This window comes from Hemitrygon akajei, chromosome 11 (assembly GCF_048418815.1).
Source record: "Hemitrygon akajei chromosome 11, sHemAka1.3, whole genome shotgun sequence".
In the NCBI taxonomy this organism is placed as follows: Eukaryota; Metazoa; Chordata; class Chondrichthyes; order Myliobatiformes; family Dasyatidae; genus Hemitrygon; species Hemitrygon akajei.
This window is the reverse complement of record NC_133134.1, coordinates 109,591,623-109,611,380: the sequence shown is the minus strand read 5'-3', so window position 1 is coordinate 109,611,380 and position 19,758 is coordinate 109,591,623. Positions and strand designations below refer to the sequence as shown.

Sequence of the window (19,758 nt, the reverse complement as noted above, 5' to 3'; positions counted from 1 at the left end):
TTCTATTTGGAATAGTTCCGCATCATATTCAGGGTATCTCATTTTCAGATCAACATGAAATCACATTTGTTACACTACTGGCAAGAAGGGCTATCTTATTAAAATGGAAAGATATGTCTTCACCTACATTAATTGAATGGTTTTCTCAAGTGATGTTATGTCTTAGTTTGGAAAAAATTAGAAGTAGAATTTTTGATCCTCGATTTGATTTTGCCAAATATTATCATTTAATTTGAATTAAGTTATATGTTATCCTTCCAATTTTATTTTTTTTATATAAATATGAAATGGCAGTTGATGACTTTTTAAAAATATATTTAGATGATGGTTAAATGTATTGCTCCGGGGTTTGATTCCTAATGGGTTTTTTTGTGTAGTTAGTGGGGTTTTTTCCAGTTAGATGGGGTTCTTTTTTTTTACTTTCTTTTTCCTATATATAAATTTTTTTTCCATTTTTATATTTTAAGATCAGTTTTTTCTTCAGCTTTATTAATTGTATACATATTAATCTGTTGAAGTTTTGTATCATTTTATAGCTGTTGAAGATCATATATCAATAAAAAGATTCTAAAAATGAAAATTTATATTCCGACACCACCAAAGTCCTGAACATTCCAGATTTTCATAGTTTCATTCACATAAGTAAATATACACTTATTAGTTCCCTACAGGTAAATATTATAAGATTCCAACAAGTAAATACTACAGGTAAATAGTATGTGTAAACCATTAGATTCTAGGTTAGTGTCTAATAAACATAAAAATAACATTCTATTTCAGCAAACCTTGTTGATACATTTAGATTAACCTTGTAAACAATATGACATCAACTTACAAGCAATGCTTCTTTCTGCTGAGGAAACAACAGGATGGCTTTAGATAGAAACTTTTTTTGCTCCTAACATACACATCTGGCCTCTTGTCAGCCAATGCACTTTTCTACTTACTTCTTCCTGACTGCACCGGAAGTGACCTAATACAGATCAGAAACTGCTCATTAAAATAAAAGCTGAACATGTTTAATCACATAGAAAAACATAAATGAATTGCCCAAAATTCTCCCTGCCACCTTCGTGAGGTTTCTACTATTCTTTTTTGGGAAGGAGCAAAACAATTTCTGAGGCAGGTCTCGGGCAGGTCCTGGCAAAACCTTGGTCTGACGTGTTGACCTCTTCCTTCGGGACTCCTCCATCCCTTCCAGGGAAGGTAGCAGTAACTTTAGCCATGGGCCAATCATTGCAGGTAGCTTGATTCTCAAGACCATGAATCTCCCTCTTGTAGATCCCTGCGAGCTTTCATCTATGTCCGGTGGGTCTGCAGTGATGGGAGGTACTCGCGGCTCCAGTGAATCCAGAGCTTTCTGGCGGGAATTTGTATCTGTTTCCACTGTCGAATGAGAAGATCGTTATCCTTAAAGTCTCCAAACAGAGGGGGTACTCCGACCTTCTGAGTGAGCATCATTGCAGTATAAATGGTGAGTCAGGGTCTGTGGAAATCGCAACAAGAGGTCTCGTATTTGCTATGCTGCAACCTCCACCATGACGGTGCACAGGACTTCATGGGTAAGACAAGTGTTCTCCTGGAGCAGCAAAAAGCCAAGGATTCTTCTTGCCACCCAATCATACACTCCCATGAGCCGCTCTTGCGGGAGGCATGGGGGTGGGGGTTTGAACTCCCATGTGTATCCTTGTTGATTCAAGTACCTGTGCACGCTGGAGTCCTGTTGCTTTTTCTATAGTTGCAGTTCCTTACTGGCTGATACAGATATTCATGCCACAGTCCGATCTTCCCTGTTCGCTGGCCTACAGATTGCAGAAAAGCGCCAGAGTGCATTGATGCAACTTGAGGTGTCCATGGATTCAATTATTTCGACATGGACTGCTCCTGAGCTCACCCAGCTGAACAGCGCCGCCCGTTCGCTCTGTGCATGGCCTCCCCTTGCACATCTGGCGGATCCGACACATCCAACCCAGCATACGTGAAGGGAGGGCAGGTATGCAGGCGCTCGGGAGGTAGATCTGCCATGCAGAGTTCCTCCATTTTGCCACAGAGCTTCTGGCAGATGACACATGCGTGCAGAACTGAGTTGATGAGTCTCCTGCCTCCTTTCATCCACAAACCTGCTGCTCTAATGACTTCTTCCATAAAGTGATGGCCATGATGTTCCACCTGGTCATGAAGATACCATACTAGAGATGTGGCTGAACCTGGGGAGGATGAGGGGGTTCCTTTCTTCTCTGTTTCAGGCAGCCTCTGATGCACACGGCGTTGTCTGCAAAAATCTTGCCCACAAAGGCAACAACCTACTCTCTCATCTCTGGCTTTCTTTTCAGAGTTCACTGGACATGTACTGGAAGTGAAATGTGTGTTCACGATAGATGAGTAAGAGCTGCCATGAAACTCTAAAGAGGAGAGGAGCAATGTAACCGTTTGTCTCATCCTTGTAGACTTCCTTGTCTATTTTCTTCTGGAAGGTTGTGCTCTCGACGGATGGGGCAGGTGTGTTGTCAGACTTTGGTTGAATACGGCTTATCCAAGAGTCTCCTCTGCAGTTTGGTTCTGGGATGCGCGAGGTTCAAGTTGTGCTTTCACGCACTTGCCCGTTCGCTCCACGATGTCCTTTTCTGACACTGCTTCGCTGGCCCTTTCCTACTTCATTGCTCCCTCCAGTTCTTCAGCTGCCTCTAAGACCTCAGTCTGTGCAATGGGCCTCCTTCTCAGCAAATGAAGCAGGTGCTTTTGCCACCTTTGCTTTGGTGCAGGCTCTTGCTGCTGCACGAGTTTGGATGTATGGGAACTCTTAGAGCTGGATATCGAAGCATTATCACCTTGTTTCTGGTCCATGATGAGGTTCTTATGGTATGTCCATATTAGACCGGATACTTTTGAAAACGCTGGTTTCGCGTAAAAACGATAGGTGTCCACAACAGGTGTTTTTGAAAATACCTCCGTCCACAATAAAAAGGGTATTTGGGTGAAACTCCTTGTACTGGGCATGTGCAGGACACATCTACAGAAAACAAGTGACACGTATGGTGTCGAATCTCGCCGTGAAAGACTTGTGCGCAATTGTCCAGTTACAGACTAGAAAAACTTAAAAGGAAATTGCCAAACGACGGACAGTTGTCGGCTCTCATGCAGGAGGACTTAAAACTAAAAAAACCACTGGAGCGTATAGAGGCAACCGACAGGGAGTTCACCGACAGGGATTAGAAACATTTCCTACAGCCATAGTCTCTTCACCGATGAAAGGGACGACAGTTGCAACTAAACGCAATAAGGCTTGTTACTGGGCAAAAGTGAAAATTGCTGTTACCTCATTTGTTTGCCTTTACTTTTGCAATGTCTTTCTGTATTATTTTGCTGTATTTAACATGTGCAATAAAATAAGTTACTGGGCAAAAGTGATTTTATTTTTACCCGAGTAAAAGTGAAACTTACAATTTTCCTTTTTTGGCCTTAACATTTTCACGTCTATGCCGAACATAAGCTGCTACTTAAAAATTACATTTTGCAAGTAGTGACACAAGCAATGTTTGCACAAGCAATACATTAATAAAGCACTGTGGCGACCCACTTTCTGCGCAGGCGAACCGGCTCACAAATAGCCAGCGCGCGGGGGGGAGACTTTAGTAATTTACCCCGACGTCATTTCCACCCAGAGAGGGCGGGTGCCAGGGATTTAAATGCCAGCACCGCAAAGTTTGAATAAACTAGTCTTGAAACGACTTACCGACTGCGTGTCGTTATTTCATCGCTACATTGGTGACCCTGACGGCCCAAACGGGATTTGGACCAAAGATGACCGACTCTTCATCTGTTCATGCAGTTTCACTAAAACTGCCGTCTTTCTGGACACTGCGACCACGCGTGTGGTTTAGCCAAGCAGAAGCCCAGTTCCAGATTCGGCAGATATCCTCTGATTCTATGTGTTACTACCACGTGGTGAGCGCCCTTGACCAGGAGACGGCCGCCCAGGTTGCGGGCCGTCCCGGAAGAAGGCAAATATGAAGCATTCAAAGCACTGCTCATTGGGACCTTTGGCCTCTCACGGTGTGAGCGGGGTGCCCGCCTGCTTCACCTGGACGGTTTGGGAGGCAGACTGCCGTCAGCATTGATGAACGAGATGCTGGCCCTGGCCGACGGACACAAGCCCTGCCTCATGTTCGAGCAAGCGTTCCTAGAGCAACTGCCCAAGGACATACATCTGCTGCTGGCCGACGCAGATTTCAATGACCCCCGGAAGGTGGTGGCCCAGGCAGACGTGCTGTGGAAAGCCAAGAGGGAGAACGTGGCGTCCGTCGGTCAGATTACCAGGCCACGCGCCCAACAGCGGACCAGACCAGGCCCGGCAGGGGGGCGCACACAACACAGAGGCAGGAGTGAGGAGGCCAGTGAACAGTGGTGCTTCTACCACCAGCGGTGGGGCACAAAAGCCCGCCGTTGTCGCCCGCCCTGCAAGGGCCAGGGCCAGCTGCTGCTAATGACTGTGGCGGCAGGCCACCAGGACAGCCTCTTGTACGTCTGGGACAAACAGTCGAGACACCGCTTCTTGGTCGACACCGGAGCGGAGATCAGCGTCTTGCCCCTGACGGGGTACGACACCCGCAACAGGAAGCCAGGACCCACCCTGAGGGCCGCAAACGGCAGCACGATACGGACCTACGGCACCCGCACAGTGCAGCTGCAGTTCGGTGCCAGCCGGTTCACGTGGGACTTCACACTGGCCGTGGTGGCCCAACCACTCCTGGGGGTGGACTTCTTGCGAACTCACAGCCTGCTGGCTGACTTGCAAGGGAAAAGACTGGTACATGCCGAGACTTTCCAGACGTTCTCCCGGGTGAAGCCAAGTTGCCGGCCTCATACCTGGACTCCATCACACTGTCCGACAACGAATTCACCAAAATCCTGGCGGACTTTCCATCTATTCTGGCACTGCAGCTCACGGCAGCCATGCCCAGACACGGGGTTCAACACCACATCCTGACCAAGGGACCACCCCTCCACGCCCACGCACAAAGGCTCCCCCCGGAAAAGCTCCGCCTGGCGAAGGAGGAGTTCAAGCGGATGGAGGAATTGGGGATCATCCGGCGCTCCGACAGTCCATGGGCCTCCCCCCTGCACATGGTGCCTAAAGCAACAGGGGGCTGGAGACCATGTGGCGACTACCGCAGGCTGAACGAGGCTACAACACCGGACCGCTACCCTGTGCCGCACATTCAGGACTTTGCAGCAAACCTGTACGGCGCACGGATCTTCTCCAAGGTAGACCTCGTCCGGGGATACCATCAAATCCCGATGCATCCGGACGACGTCCCCAAAACGGCACTCATCACCCTGTTCGGCCTTTTCGAGTTCCTCCACATGCCGTTCGGCCTAAAGAATGCCGCACAGACGTTCCAGCGGTTAATGGACGCGGTGGGACGCGACCTGGACTTCGCTTTCATCTATTTGGACGACATCCTCATAGCCAGCAGCAGTCGTCAGGAGCATCTGTCCCACCTCCGTCAACTCTACGCCCGACTGAGTGAATACGGCCTCATGATCAACCCGGCCAAATGCCAGTTCGGTCTCGATACCATCGACTTCCTGGACCACAGGATTACCAAAGACGAGGCAACACCTCTGCCCGCCAAGGTAGACGCAATCCGCCACTTTGCCCGGCCCAACACGGTCAAAGGCCTGCAGGAGTTCGTTGGTATGGTGAACTTCTACCACAGTTTCCTCCCCTCAGCAGCCCGTATCATGTGCCCTTTGTACACACTGATGTCAGGTAAAGGCAAGGACATTACTTGGGACGAGGAGGCCGCGGCCGCTTTCGTTAAAGCCAAGGAAGCCTTGGCAGATGCCGCGATGCTGGTGCACCCCAGAACGGACGTTCCGACCGCCCTCACAGTGGACGCATCCGACACAGCAGTCGGTGGGGTGCTGGAGCAGCTCATCGAGGGGCGCTGGCAACCCTTGGCGTTCTTCAGCAAGCACCTACGACCACCCGAACTCAAGTACACTACTTTCGACCGGGAGCTGTTGGTGCTATACCTGGCGATCCGGCATTTCAGGTACTTCTTAGAAGGCAGGGCCGTTCACCACGTTCACGGACCACAAACCGTTGACCTTCGTGTTCACGAAGGTGTCCGATCCCTGGTCGGCTCGCCAGCAGTGACATCTGTCCTACATCTCCGAGTACACGATGGGCATCCAGCATGTCTCGGGGAAGGACAACGTCGTGGCGGACGCACTCTCCAGACCAGCTATCCAGGCCCTGTCCCTGGGGGTGGACTATGCAGCACTGGCGGAGGTGCAGCAGGCAGACGACGAGATGCCCAGCTACAGGACCGCAGTCTCAGGTTTGCAGCTGCAGGACTTTTTCGTAGGCCCAGGTGAGAGGACCTTCCTGTACGATGTGGCTACCGGCCAACCTCGCCCCATCGTCCCAGCAGCTTGGAGGCGGTGAGTTTTCGACTCCATACACGGTTTGGCGCACCCATCTGTCAGGACAACCGTCCGGCTGGTCTCCAGCAAGTTCGCGTGGCACGGACTTCGCAAGCAGGTCAGTGAATGGGCCAGAACGTGCGCGCAGTGCCAAACAGCCAAGGTGCAGCGGCACACTAAAGCCCCGCCGCAGCAGTTCGAACCCACCCGCCGGAGGTTCAACCACATTCATGTGGATATCGTGGGCCCCCTACCAGTGTCCCGAGGAGCACGGTACCTCCTAACTATGGTAGACTGGTTCACGAGGTGGCCAGAGGCGGTCCCGCTCACCGACACATCTGCCGATTCCTGAGCCCGAGCGCTGATTGCAACCTGGGTAGCACGCTTCGGGGTACCGGCCCACATTACCTCCAACAGAGGCGCCCAGTTCACCTCCAGCCTGTGGTCGGCTGTGGCCAGCCTGTTGGGAACTCAGCTACACCACACAACTGCCTACCACCCATAGTCGAACGGACTAGTGGAATGCTTCCACCGTCACTTGAAGTCGGCTCTCATGGCCCGCCTGAGAGGACCTAACTGGGTGGACGAGCTTCCTGGGTCCTGCTTGGAATTCGCACAGCGCCCAAAGAGGATCTGCACACCTCATCGGCCGAGTTAGTGTACGGCGCACCCCTGGCCATCCCGGGAGAGTTCATACCAGCCCCAAGGGGGCAAGAGGAGGAACCCGCAGCAGTCCTGGGCAGGCTACGTGAAAGGCTCGGCAACCTGGCCCCCGTACCAACTTCACAGCACAGGCGGACCCCGACCCATGTACCCATAGACCTGCAGAACTGTAAGTTTGTGTTTGTACGAAGGGGCGGACACCGGGCACCGCTACAGCGGCCGTACGAGGGGCTGTTCAAGGTGATCAACAATAACGGGCCCACGTACGTTCTGGACATTGGGGGGAAAGAGGAGGTTTTCACGGTGGACTGACTCAAACCAGCCCATGTGGACGGCGCAGCCGGTAAAGTTTCAGGCACCGCGGCGCAGAGGCAGACCTCCCAAACAGAGGCTGATCCAGACTGTGGACATTGGGGGGTGTATCGCTGGTTCTGGGGGGGGGGGGGGTTATGTGGCGACCCACTTTCTGCACAGGCGAACCGGCTCACAAATAGCCAGCGCACAGGGTGAGACTTTAGTAATGTACCCCTGATGTCATTTCTGCCCGGAGAGGGCGGGCGCTAGGGATTAAATGCCAGCACCGCGAAGTTTGAATAAACTAGTCTCAAAACGACTTACCGACTGCGTGTCGTTATTTCAGCGCTGTGTGTAGCACATCGCTACAGCACCTTGTTAAATGTATAAAACATGTCTGCATCAGTGTTATCTTGTATTTCCATACAATGTTACATTAGGCTGTTACACATCTATTGTCAGAGAAGTACTTGCATAAATAGGTAAACCACCTTCATACGAGCAAGGGCAGAAAACAGGGCCAAGTGAGTACACTTATTTATTCAGTAAGTTATGGGTCAAAGTATTTGGTGAATACATTTCTAACTCTTCTGACTTCAGTCTCATTGTCATTTGTTCTGAAATTGTTAGGTGGTTGATGCACCATCAATAACTCTTGGAGACGGGAGGCGAACAATAGGCTTTTATTAGCAGCAGAAGTGACTACAACATCTTGGAGACTGAGGGAGGAGCAGTGCCTCCATTCGTCTTTATACAGGGGTCTGTGGGAGGAGCCACAGGAGCAGTCAGCAGAGGGGCGTGTCCAGACAGGTATACATAGTTTACCACATTCACCCCCCCTTTGTTTTAAAAGAGAGTCCCTATGGGGCGAAGTTTCTTACAAGTATATTTACAGGTCAAGTCTATCAGGTGGTCGAGTCTGTCACTGCGATCTACGTAGCACCGGCGACGGTGGTTGTGCGTCAGTGATCCCTCATGCGTGTGCGAGGCGCCCGGTATGGGAGTGTCATGAGGAGTCTGTGTAGGGCTTGGTGTGCGCGGTGTCTCGTGGGTATATACATCAGTGGGTACGGGGTTCATAGTCACCGTGGAGTGTTCGGGGTAGGGGTCTGGTGCTCCTGCAGGCACCAGGTCGCGGATGGAGACCGTGTCCTCCCGTCTATCAGGTAAGACCACGTAGGCATACTGGGGATTCGCATGAAGTAGGTGAACCCTCTCGACCATCGGTGAGTATTTATTGCTCCTCGCATGTTTCCGGAGCAGCACTGGCCCTGGGGATGTCAGCCAAGCCGGTAGGGTGGTCCCAGTGACAGACTTCCTGGGAAAAGAGTCGCTCATGAGGGGTGTCATTGGTGGACGTGCATAACAGGGAGCGGATGGAGTGGAGCGCCTCGGGGAGGACCTCCTGCCAGCGAGAGACCGGCAATCCCTTTGACTTAAGGGCTAAGAGTGTGGTCTTCCACACTGTGGCATTCTCCCTCTCCACCTGTCCATTCCCCTGGGGATTATAGCTCGTCGTCCTACTAGTAGCAATACCCCTAGCCAGCAGGTACTGGCGCAGCTCGTCACTGATAAACGAGGACCCTCTATCACTGTGGATATAGCAGGGATATCCGAACAGAGTGAAGAGCTGGCGCAGGGCTTTTATGACGGACGTGGCAGTGGTATCGGGGCAGGGGATGGCAAAGGGGAACCGCGAGTACTCGTTGATTATGTTGAGAAAGTAGACATTGCAGTCGGTGGAGGGAAGGGGGCCCTTAAAGTCGACACTCAGTCGCTCAAAGGGGCGGGTGGCAATTTCAGGACGGTAGAAGTGCGGTTTGCACTCAGCGCAGACTTGACAGTCCCTGGTCAGCGTCCTGATTTCCTCAAGGGAGTAAGGCAGGTTCCCGGCTTTCACGAAATGGTAAAGTTGGGTGACCCCCGAGTGACAAAGATCTGCATGGAGGGCACAAAGCCGATCGAGCTGCGCGCTGGCACACGCTCCCCATGATAGGGCATCAGGGGGCTCATTGAGCCTGCCAGGCCAGTACAGGATGTCATAGTTGTAGGAGGATAGTTCTATTCTCCACCTCAAAATTTTATCATTTTTGATTTTGTTCCACTGTTGGTTGCTAAACATGAACACAACTGAGCGCTGGTTGGTCAGCAAGGTGAACATTTTGCCGGTGAGATAGTGCCTCCAGTGCCTAATAGCTTCCACTATGGCCTGGGCTTCTTTCTCCACTGCGGAGTGCCGAATTTCAGGGCCCTGAAGGGTACGAGAGAAGAATGCTACCGGCCTTCCTGCCTGATTGAAGGTAGCAGCCAGCGCGAAGTCGGAGGCGTCACTCTCTATTTGGAAGGGAATGGTCTCGTCCACCGCATGCATCGTTGCTTTGGCAATGTCCCCTTTAATGCGGCTGAAGGCCGCACGGGCCTCGGTTGAGAGGGGAAATGCGGTGGACTTGACCAGGGGGCGGGCCTTGTCTGCGTAGTGAGGGACCCATTGGGCGTAATAGGAAAAGAAGCCCAGGCACCGTTTGAGGGCTTTGAGGGTGGTGGGAAGAAGGAGTTCCAACGGGGGCACATACGGTCGGGGTCAGGGCCAATGACCCCGTTCTCCATGACATATCCAAGGATAGCAAGTCGGGTGGTTCCGAACACACACTTGTCCCTGTTATAGGTGAGGTTAAGAGCTTTGGCCGCTTGGAAAAATCGTTGGAGGTTGGTGTCGTGATCCTGCCAGTCGTGACCGCAGATGGTGATGTTATCCAGATATGGGAACGTGGCCTTCAGTTGGTACTGGTCCACCATCCGGTCCATTTCCCTCTGGAAGACTGAGACACCATTCGTGACACTGAAGGGGACACGCAGGAAGTGATAGAGCCTGCTGCCCGCCTCGAAGGCAATGTAGGGGCGGTCCTTCGGGCGGATGGGGAGCTGGTGGTAAGCGGACTTCAGATCTATTGTCGAGTACACCTTGTTCTGAACTATCTGATTGACCATATCCACGATGCAGGGTAGGGGGTACGCGTCAAGCTGCGTGAACCTATTGATGGTCTGGCTATAGTCCACGACCATCCTATTTTTCTGCCCAGTCCGAACAACGACCACCTGGGCCCTCCAAGGACTTGTGCTTGGCTCAATGATCCCCTCCCTGAGCAGCCGCTGCACCTCTGACTGAATGAAGGCCCTGTCCCCCGCGCTGTACCTCCTGCTTTTAGTTGCCACAGGTTTACAGTCGGGGGTCAGGTTGGCGAACAGCGGTGGGGGAGGGATCTTGAGGGTGGAGAGGCTGCAAGTGGTGTCAGTAGTGCGGCTGTTGGCATGGTGCTGGGTGGGATGTGCGGGTCGGTGTGTGTGTGTGGTCAGTAGCGGGGTATATGACGAAGCCCCACAAAACTGAGGATTTCTGACAGTGATTGGTGGGAGGGGCCCGTCAAACTCCATTGTTACACTTTTCAGGTGGCTCTGGAAGTCGAGCCCCGATAGCACAGGGGCACACAGTTGAGGCATGACCAGTAACGCAAAGTTCCGATATTCTGTGCCCTGCACCACCAATGTTGCTACACAACCCCCCCCAGATGTCTGTGGAATGCGATCCAGAAGCCATGGTGACCTTCTGGCTTACAGTGCTGCCCGTGTCAAACAGACAGCTAGTCCTGTGCTCCTCCACCAGGATGTCCATCATTGACCTTGTGAGCTGGTTTGGAGCGCTTTGGTTGAGGGTCACGGAGGCCAGAGTTGCATCGCCGTCTAGGTGCCCGGTAAGCACCCGTGGGTCGGAGGTGGGGTGAGTTGGCGCCGACAAAGATGGCTGCCCCCATGCCTCGCACAAGGCGGGCGGGCAAGATGGCAGCAAGCAAGATGGCGACCCCCATGCCTCGCACACGGCGCTGCTTGACCCCGCTCGTGGTTTGGACTTACAGGACTTGGCGAAGTGGCCCTTCTTTCCGCAGCTGGAGCAGGTAGCTTCTTGGGCCAGGCAGCGTTTTCGGGGGTGCTTTTCGAGTCCGCAGAAGTAACACTGCGCGGACTTGCGACTGGGAGCAGCCGTGGTCGATTCCCGGCGGGTTGCGGGGACTTCACGGACTCGCGACTGGCAGCAGCCGAGGTCGATTCGCCGGCGGGTTGCGGGGTCTGCAGCGTCCATGGGACCGGTGGGAGATCGCGCGGCTGGACAGCGTCAGCGTTGTGCAGAGCGGCCTCCAGCGTGTCGGCCAGCCCGATCGCCGAATGTAAGGTAAGATCGGCGTGTTCCAGCAGCCGCTGGCGCACGTACACTGACCTGATCCCCGTAACGAAGGCATCTCGTACCAGCAGCTCTGCATGCTGTTCCGCTGTCAGTCCCCTGCAGTCGCAGGCCCGCACGAGTGTCTGTAGGGCCCGGACAAACTCAGCGCTTGACTCTCCGGCCCGCTGCCGCCGTGTCGCTAAGTGATGTCTTGCGTAGACGGTGTTCACCGGCCGCAGGTATTGTCTTTTGAGGGCATCCAGTGCCCCTTGGTAGGTCGACAGGTCTCTGATCAGGGAGTAGACCCGCGGACTGACTCTGGAGAGGAAAATTTTGTGCATCGTTGCAGGCTCGGTCACACGAATCTCTTCCAGGTACGATTGGAAGCATGCAAGCCAGAGTTCAAAAGTGACGCTGGCTTCCGGAGATTGAGGGTCAATATCCAATCTTTCGGGTCATAAAATGCTCTCCATGTTTTAAATTGCTGCTAATAAAATTGATGCACCATCAATAACTCTCGGAGACGAGAGGCGAACGATAGGCTTTTATTAGCAGCAGAAGTGACCACAACATCTTGGAGACTGAGGGAGGAGCAGTGCCTCCAATCGCCATTATACAGGGGTCTGTGGGAGGAGCCACAGGAGCAGTCAGCAGAGGGGCATGTCCAGACAGGTATACACATAGTTTACCACAGTGGTGTGGGGGGGTTGAAATTCTGTCATACTGCAAAGCTGCAGTAACATTTTGCTCAGGGACAGTCTCCTGAAGCCGTCCGCCATTGTTGTTGTGGTGTTGGAGGTTGCGTTCAAGAAAACAATGAAATACCACACTGCCGCTACCATCTGTTCCGGCACGTCATGACAGTGTTTGTAAAATGCTCTGGTTACCCTGTATACACTACACCGGCCAATCGGCATTTTCAGATTTAAACACTCTGGAGAGCGTTTCAGAAAAGCTCCGTTTTCAGGGGAGGAAAATGCTGTTTCAGTGTGGATGGAGGGTCAAGACAAAGAGAAAAAGCTTTGGTTATAGATTTATTCAGTCTAGTGTGGACACAGCCTTAGATGTAAGGAGGTTTCACCTGTAGCCGCAGTTGTTGAAGCACCAACTAATCTCTGTTTTTTTCACTGTACTGACCTCACTCAGCAGTTGTAACATCAATTAGACAGTCAGCTGAATTCCATTCAAAATGACGTGACAGTAAGGAAATAGCCTCCTAAATCCTCGGTTTTTTTGCAGAATCTGTGAAATGACATAGTGAGTAAGGAGTGAAACAAAAACAAAATACAGGACAATTATTACGTTGTTCCATTCGCACAAGTATAAACACCCAGATAAGTAAGAACTTAGGTAAGTTCCCCACAATTAAATATTATGAGATTTCAACAAGTAAATACTACAGGCAAATGGTATATGTGTAAACCATTAGCACCTAGATTAGTGTCTAATAAACATAAAAATAACATCTTATTTCAGCAAAATTCTGTTGATAGCACTGAATTAACTTCTAAACAATATTTTTTAATCAAAATATACTTTATTCAAAAATAAAATTATGTACAATAAACCATTCAATGACTCTCAGTCCTTTACAAATGCTTTCATTACAGTCTTTACATTCCCACACTTTTGCCACCCAGGTGGCACTCTGTTATTCCATATTTACATTCAGGGGGTATACCCCCAACCCCCCTACCCCTCAACTCTCATGGGAGAAGGACCCTAGACTGTGGTCCTTCCCCACCGGGCCCTTGTGGTGGCTGCATCGAGTTTGAGTGCGTCCCTCAGCACGTACTCCTGCAGCCGAGAATGTGCCAGTCGGCAGCATTCTCCCACGGACATCTCCCTGTGCTGGTAGACCATCAAGTTTCGGGCCGACCAAAGAGCGTCTTTGACCGAGTTGATGATCTGCCAGCAGCACCGGAAGTTGGTCTTAGTGTGTGTCCCCGGGAACAGCCCGTAGATCAGAGAGTCCTCTGTTACGCAGCTGCTGGGGATGAACCTCGACACTGCCCCTTCCATCCTCCTCCACACCATCTCCGCGAACCCACAGTGTGCAAAGAGGTGGGTCACCGACTCCTCCTCACTGCAGTCCTTCCATGGGCAGAGGGGTGTGGAGACGACGTTCCGAGCGTACAGGAGGGATCGGACTGGGAGGGCCCTTCTCACCTCCAGCCAGGCGAGGTCTTGGTGCCTGTTGGTGAGGTCTGGCAATGAGGCATTTTGCCAGATGAACTGGACGGTCTGCTCAGGGAACCATCCCACTATGTCCATCACGTCCTTCCCCTGCAGTGCCTGCAGGGCCTTATGGGCTGACCACTGCCTGATCGCCCTGTGGTCAAAGGCATTGACCTGAAAGAACTTCTCTACGAAGGACAGGTATGGCGGCAACGACCAGCTGACAGGGGTGTTGCTCGGGAAAGGGGCCAGACCCATCCTTCATAGCCAGGGCAACAGGTAGAACCTGGGCACATAGTGGTACTTGGTGCCCACTTACCTGGGATCCACACACAACCTGATGCAGCCACACACAAAGTTCGCCATCAGGGTGAGGCCGACATTGGGGACTTCTAAACAATGTAACATCAATTTACAAGCAATGCTTCTGCTGGGGAAACACCAGGATGGCTTTAGACAGAAACTTCTTTTACTTCTAACATACACCTTTGGCCTCCTGTGAGCCAATGCATTTTTTCCACTTATTGCCTAGGAAATGACCTACTACAGATCAGAAACTGTTTGTTAAAAGAAAAGCTGAATGTGTTTAATCACATTGAAAAGCATGAATGAAGTGCCCGAAGGGCAGAACACTGCATATAGTAATGACTTGGACTTTGGAATGCTGGGTACAAATGCAGTGCAAGTCTCAAAGCTTGGAAACAGGACCTTCAATCCACAGAGTCCATCTTGACCATCAGGCGCTCATTTACATTAATCCTACAGAAATCTCTCTGCATATTCCCATCAACTTCCCCGATTTTCATACTCATCTGCACACTAGAGGCAATTTACAGCAGCCAATTAGCCAACCAACTTGCACGTCTCTGGGATGTGGGAGGAAAACCAGAGCCTTAAGATACTCACAGGGAGAAGGTGAAAACTCCACAAAGACAGCATCTGAGGACAGGGTCGAACTGGATCACTGGAATTGTGAGTAGCTCTGATAGCTGCGTTACCCCAAATTCTCAGGTGACATAAAGCCAGGTGTCATGAATATAACACAGACAATAACACAGGCAAAGACTTAAAGGAGATATAGACAAATGGCAGATTAAATTTAATACTGGGAAATGTGAAGTATTTTATTTTTACCTGAAGAATGTGAAGTAACAATATAAACCAGAAGGGCACAATTCTAAACATCTTTCAGGACCAAAGTGGGGTATTTGTACCTAGTTGTGGCAGAATGGGTTGAGAATGTGTGAAAGTAAACAGAGGGAATTAGTTTGGCCACAAATCGAGCACTGCGTCATGTTCTGGGTCCAACATTAAAGGAAGGCTGTGAAGGTTTTGGGGAGAAAGCAGAAGGGATTTGACAATGCACTTGACTTGACTAACTGTTAACCTTGCCTTCAGAGCCAAGAATGATGTCTGACCTGCTGGGTATTTATACCGTTTTACTTTTGCACGGTAAGTTTTGTAGCAATGGAAAGACGCATCCTGTCACTAACGAATCCCCCTCACCTAGTTTCACCTATCACTTGTCAGCTTGTACTCCTCCCTCCTCCACCTTATTCTGGCTTCTGCGCCAGTCCTGAAACGTCGACTACCGCCTGACCTGCTGAGTTTCTCCAGCATCTTGTGCTGTTGCTCCGAAGTTCCGACATCGGCAGGATCACGTGTTCAGGTTAGAACGATTGACAGCAGCGGACTTCGGCCGTCGAGAGCGCGGTGCGCGTGACGTCATCACGCAGCGCGCCGCCGTTGCCGTCCCTCGCGCTGAGTAACCGCCGCGCTTTCTCGGTTATTAGTCGTTTATCCTCGCCGGTCCTCAACGTCGTGGCTTTGTTTGCATTGGTACGAGAGGGGTTTATAACCTAAGAGGTTCGTGGTTATAGAGTCAGTCAAAACAAGGTAGAGGGAGCAGTGTGGAACAGGGGCAAGCTTAGGCCCGGCCCGACAGGGAAGGTGAGGTGAGGAGAGGAATGGGGATGGAGTTAATGAGGTCAAATGTGGGTCTGGTGAATGTTAGGAGGCGGTTTAGTGAATATAGGGGTTGGCGAGGGATCGGGTGGGGTGCGTGAGGGGGTAGGATGGGACTGGTAAGGTTGGGTTGTATGGGGTGGGGGTGGGGGTGGGGGTAGGTCGGGTTGTGGGTGAGTGGAGCGGGTGGCGAAGGATTTAGGGTGGATGGGCGGGATGGGTAAGTGTAGTAGCAAAGGAATGGGTGAATGAATGTAGGGAAGGGTTGGTTGGTGGGGTGGGATGGGGAAGTGAGATGGGAAATGGAGAGGGGAAGGTTAGTTGAGGTTAGAAGGGTGGGTAGAAAGAAATGACAACTTGAGTAGGCTATCCAGCTCTTTGAACCTATTATATTCATTAAATCATGTCTGATCCTTTGCCTCAGCTTCAGTGTTTAGCATTGTATCAGTAGAATCCCTTATTTCCTTTTGATCTCTGTATTGAACAAACACAATGACTGAGGCTGTACATTTCAATATATTATTTCTGCCATATTCTCACCTATTCACTCCATTGTCCATTTCCCCGTGAAGCTTCAGTCCCCATAATCCCACCCAATTTACTATTATCATAAGATATTTAATAAGACACTCAGTCCCCAGAGCAAGTTGTTGATAGAGTATGTGAATACTTAGGTTCAAAGCATTATGGTGTTCCATTAGGCACAACCTGAGCAGATCTCATTATTCCTGCTCATTGTTTTTTTTTGTCTGATAAATAAGTGTAAGTATACTATCCTTGATTTCATGTGCATTTGCTATGCTGACCAGTCTTCTGTGCAGAGATTGATTTCTAAAATCTCCAAGTTAGTCCTGAAGCAAGATGAGATGGGGGTGTAGGGGAAATGGGGTGGGGGTTGAGGATTATTGGAGTGGTCATCAAAGCTGAGACCCAGCTGTTGTTAGGGCTGGTTATGTTTGAAACAGAAAATAGGTGCAGGAGTAGGCCATTCGTCCTTTTGAGCCTGCACCGCCATTCAGTATGATCATGGTTGATCATCCAACTCAGAACCCTGTACCTGCTTTCTCTCCTTACCCCCTGATCCCTTTAGCCACAAGGGCCATATCTAGCTCCCTCTTAAATATAGACAATGAACTGGCCTGAACTGTTTCTTGTGGCAGAGAATTCCACAGATTCACCACTCTGTGTGAAGAAGTTTCTCCTCATCTCGGTCCTAAAAGGCTTCCCCTTTATCCTTAAACTGTGACCCCTCGTTCTGGACTTCCCCAACATCGGGAACAATCTTCCTGCATCTACCCTGTCCAATCCCTTTAGAATTTTATACGTTTCGATAAGATCCCCCCTCAATCTTCTAAATTCCACCCTCAGTCTTCTAAATTCCAGCGAGTGTAAGCCTAGTCAATCCAGTCTTTCTTCATATGAAAGTCCTGCCATCCCAGAATCAATCTGGTGAACCTTCTTTGTACTCCCTCTATGGCAAGAGTGTCTTTCCTCAGATTAAGGGACCAAAACTGCACACAATACTCCAGGAACAACACACACAAAATGCTGGTGGAACACAGCAGGCCAGGCAGCAACTATAAGGAGAAGCACTGTCGACGTTTCGGGCCGAGACCCTTCGTCAGGCCTTGTACAACTGCAGTAGAACCTCCCTGCTCCTGTACTTGAATCCTCTTGCTATGAATGCGAACATACCATTCGCCTTTTTCACTGCTTGCTGTACCTGCATGCCCACTTTTTTTTGTAATTTATTTTTTTATTGAAGTTCATCATCAAACAAACATTTCCATAAGATGTATTTCAGACATTGTACATATGTATCATATATATCACAAATCTCCACAAAGTATTTATCTGGGGTATACACTTATAGAAAAGAGTGGAAAGAAAAAACAAGCAAAAGGAAAGAACTATGTACAAGTAGGGAGTGATTTTTTTTTACAACAGATTCATTGATTTGTGAGAATAAAATCAGGCCTATGAGGCATTATGTAGTTAAACCATTTTTCCCAGTATGAATCAAATTGTTCCAGCTTATGGTTAACAGATGCTGTTATCTTCTCCATTTTGTAAATGTCCATTGTAATTTCCATCCATGTATTTAAAGTTGGGCTCTCCTGTGATAACCATTTCCTAGTAAGAGTCTTTTTACCAGCCACCAACAGTATATTCATTAAATATTGATCTCTTTTCAACCATTCTTGAGGTATATATCCAAAATATATGGTCTTACTCTCGAAAGGTATTTCACATTTAAAGATGTCTTGTAGGGCATTGTGCATCCCCCTCCAATAGTTTTTGATAAAAAAAATATGTTAATGATTTGCATTTTGATTTCCACAATTTCTTCAGCAAACAGGGAGGTTACTATCATAATGGGATTTCTGAGAGGGTGTAATAAAATATCATCAAGTTTTTCCAGCCAAACTTCCACCATTTCTGTGAACTGGTGCACTTCCATTGATATCTCCATATTATTGTCCATTCTTCCTTAGATATAATTATCCCTCCTTCCTTCTCCCATTTTGTTTTAATGTATGAAGTCGAATATGTTTTAAGATTTGACAACCCCTTATACATGCTTGAAATGATTCTACCACCATTATCTGAATTATATACTTTTCTAAATAGCTCTATCAAGCATGTATTTGCCTTGGTTACATTTTTAAATGTCTTATTAACATATTGTCGTATCTGTAACTACGGATAAAAATCTTGTTTTTCTAATAAGTGTTTCTCTTTAAGCATTTCAAAACTGAAAAGTGTTCCTTCTTTCGTTATGTTGCAAAGAACTGTTATTCCTTTAGCTGTCCAGTCCTTAAATCTAGCATCCAATTTATTTGGTGTAAAATCCGAGTCATATGTACATAATTTAAGAATTGCAATATCTCCCTCTAGATTATATTCTTTTATAGTAGTTTTCCATATTTTAAGAGTCAATTTCACCCATGGGTTATCAATAGTATTTATGTACCTTTGCAGATTGTTATCAGCCAAAATTGCTTGTATGGGGATGGGAAGTACCTGCTCCTCAATGTTTTTCCATTGAGCGTCATATGATGGGTTACACCAACATATCACAGCTCTCAACTGTGCTGCAAAATAATAATCTAAGAGAAGGTAGGCCCCATCCCCCCCTTTTCCTTTGCTAACTGCAAAGTTTTGAGACGAACTCTAGGCCGTTTACCCTGCCAAATATACCTTGATAGCATCTTGTTCCATTCATTGAATTGATTTTGATTAATCTCTATTGGCAGAGTCTGAAAGAGATGTAACAGTCTGGGCAGTATATTCATTTTAATAGACTCAATCCTTGAACTGAGACTGAAAAAAGGAATCAGGTTCCATCTTGCCACATCTTCCTTAATTTTTTTATATAAAGGCTGATAATTACATTCTGATAATTTTGCCAAATCTTTTGGCATAATGATGCCCAGATATTTGAAAGACTCTGTGTGCCATGCCCAGGGGTATCGACTTTCAATTTCTCTTGGTGGGCTATAGTAATATGAAAGTAATTGGGTTTTATCTATGTTGATCTTGTATCCTGATAATTGACATATTATATTGTTCAAAGGATTGCGTCAGTTTAGGTAAAGAGTATGTTGGTTGCCCTAGATAGATCAAAATGTCATCCGCATAATAAGCCAATTTATGCTCTGTCCCTTTAATAGTAATTCCCCTGATATCTTCATTTTGTCTGATGTATTGAGCTAATGGTTCCAGATATAACGCGAAGAGTAGTGGTGACCATGCACAACCATGTCTTGTGCCCCTTTCTAGGGTAAGACTATTTGATAAATATCCATTGATTTTAATCCTAGCAGTAGGATTGTCATATAGTGTCTGTATAGTTTTAATAATTGTGTCTTGGAAACCAAATCTATGTAAAACTCTGTAAAGAAAATTCCAATTAACCGAATCAAATGCTTTTTCAGCATCCACGCTTATCACTATTGCTTCGATTTTATTTTTTTGTATATAATCCATAATGTGAAGTGTTCTTCGTA

General features: G+C 48.9%; 1 protein-coding gene and 1 long non-coding RNA gene across 3 annotated transcripts in view; one reads left to right on the top strand and one right to left on the bottom strand.

Moving 5' to 3' along the window:
* LOC140735893 (uncharacterized) overlaps positions 1 to 15,483 on the bottom strand; it is a 30,586-nt gene extending 15,103 nt beyond the window's left edge. Inside the window, exons 1-2 of the long non-coding RNA XR_012100830.1 lie at positions 15,384 to 15,483; positions 12,743 to 12,847 (exon numbers count right to left, since the gene is read on the bottom strand). This is a non-coding gene — a long non-coding RNA (uncharacterized lncRNA). The remainder of the gene's footprint in view (positions 1 to 12,742; positions 12,848 to 15,383) is intronic.
* Positions 15,484 to 15,508: 25 nt separating this feature from the next.
* cstf1 (cleavage stimulation factor, 3' pre-RNA, subunit 1) overlaps positions 15,509 to 19,758 on the top strand; it is a 73,037-nt gene continuing 68,787 nt past the window's right edge. The window contains exon 1 of one of the 2 annotated variants that reach the window (XM_073061467.1): positions 15,509 to 15,622. The gene's annotated coding sequence lies outside the window, so the exon portion shown is untranslated. Of the gene's footprint in view, positions 15,650 to 19,758 lie in introns of both variants that reach the window. The other variant, XM_073061468.1, reaches the window with a different exon arrangement.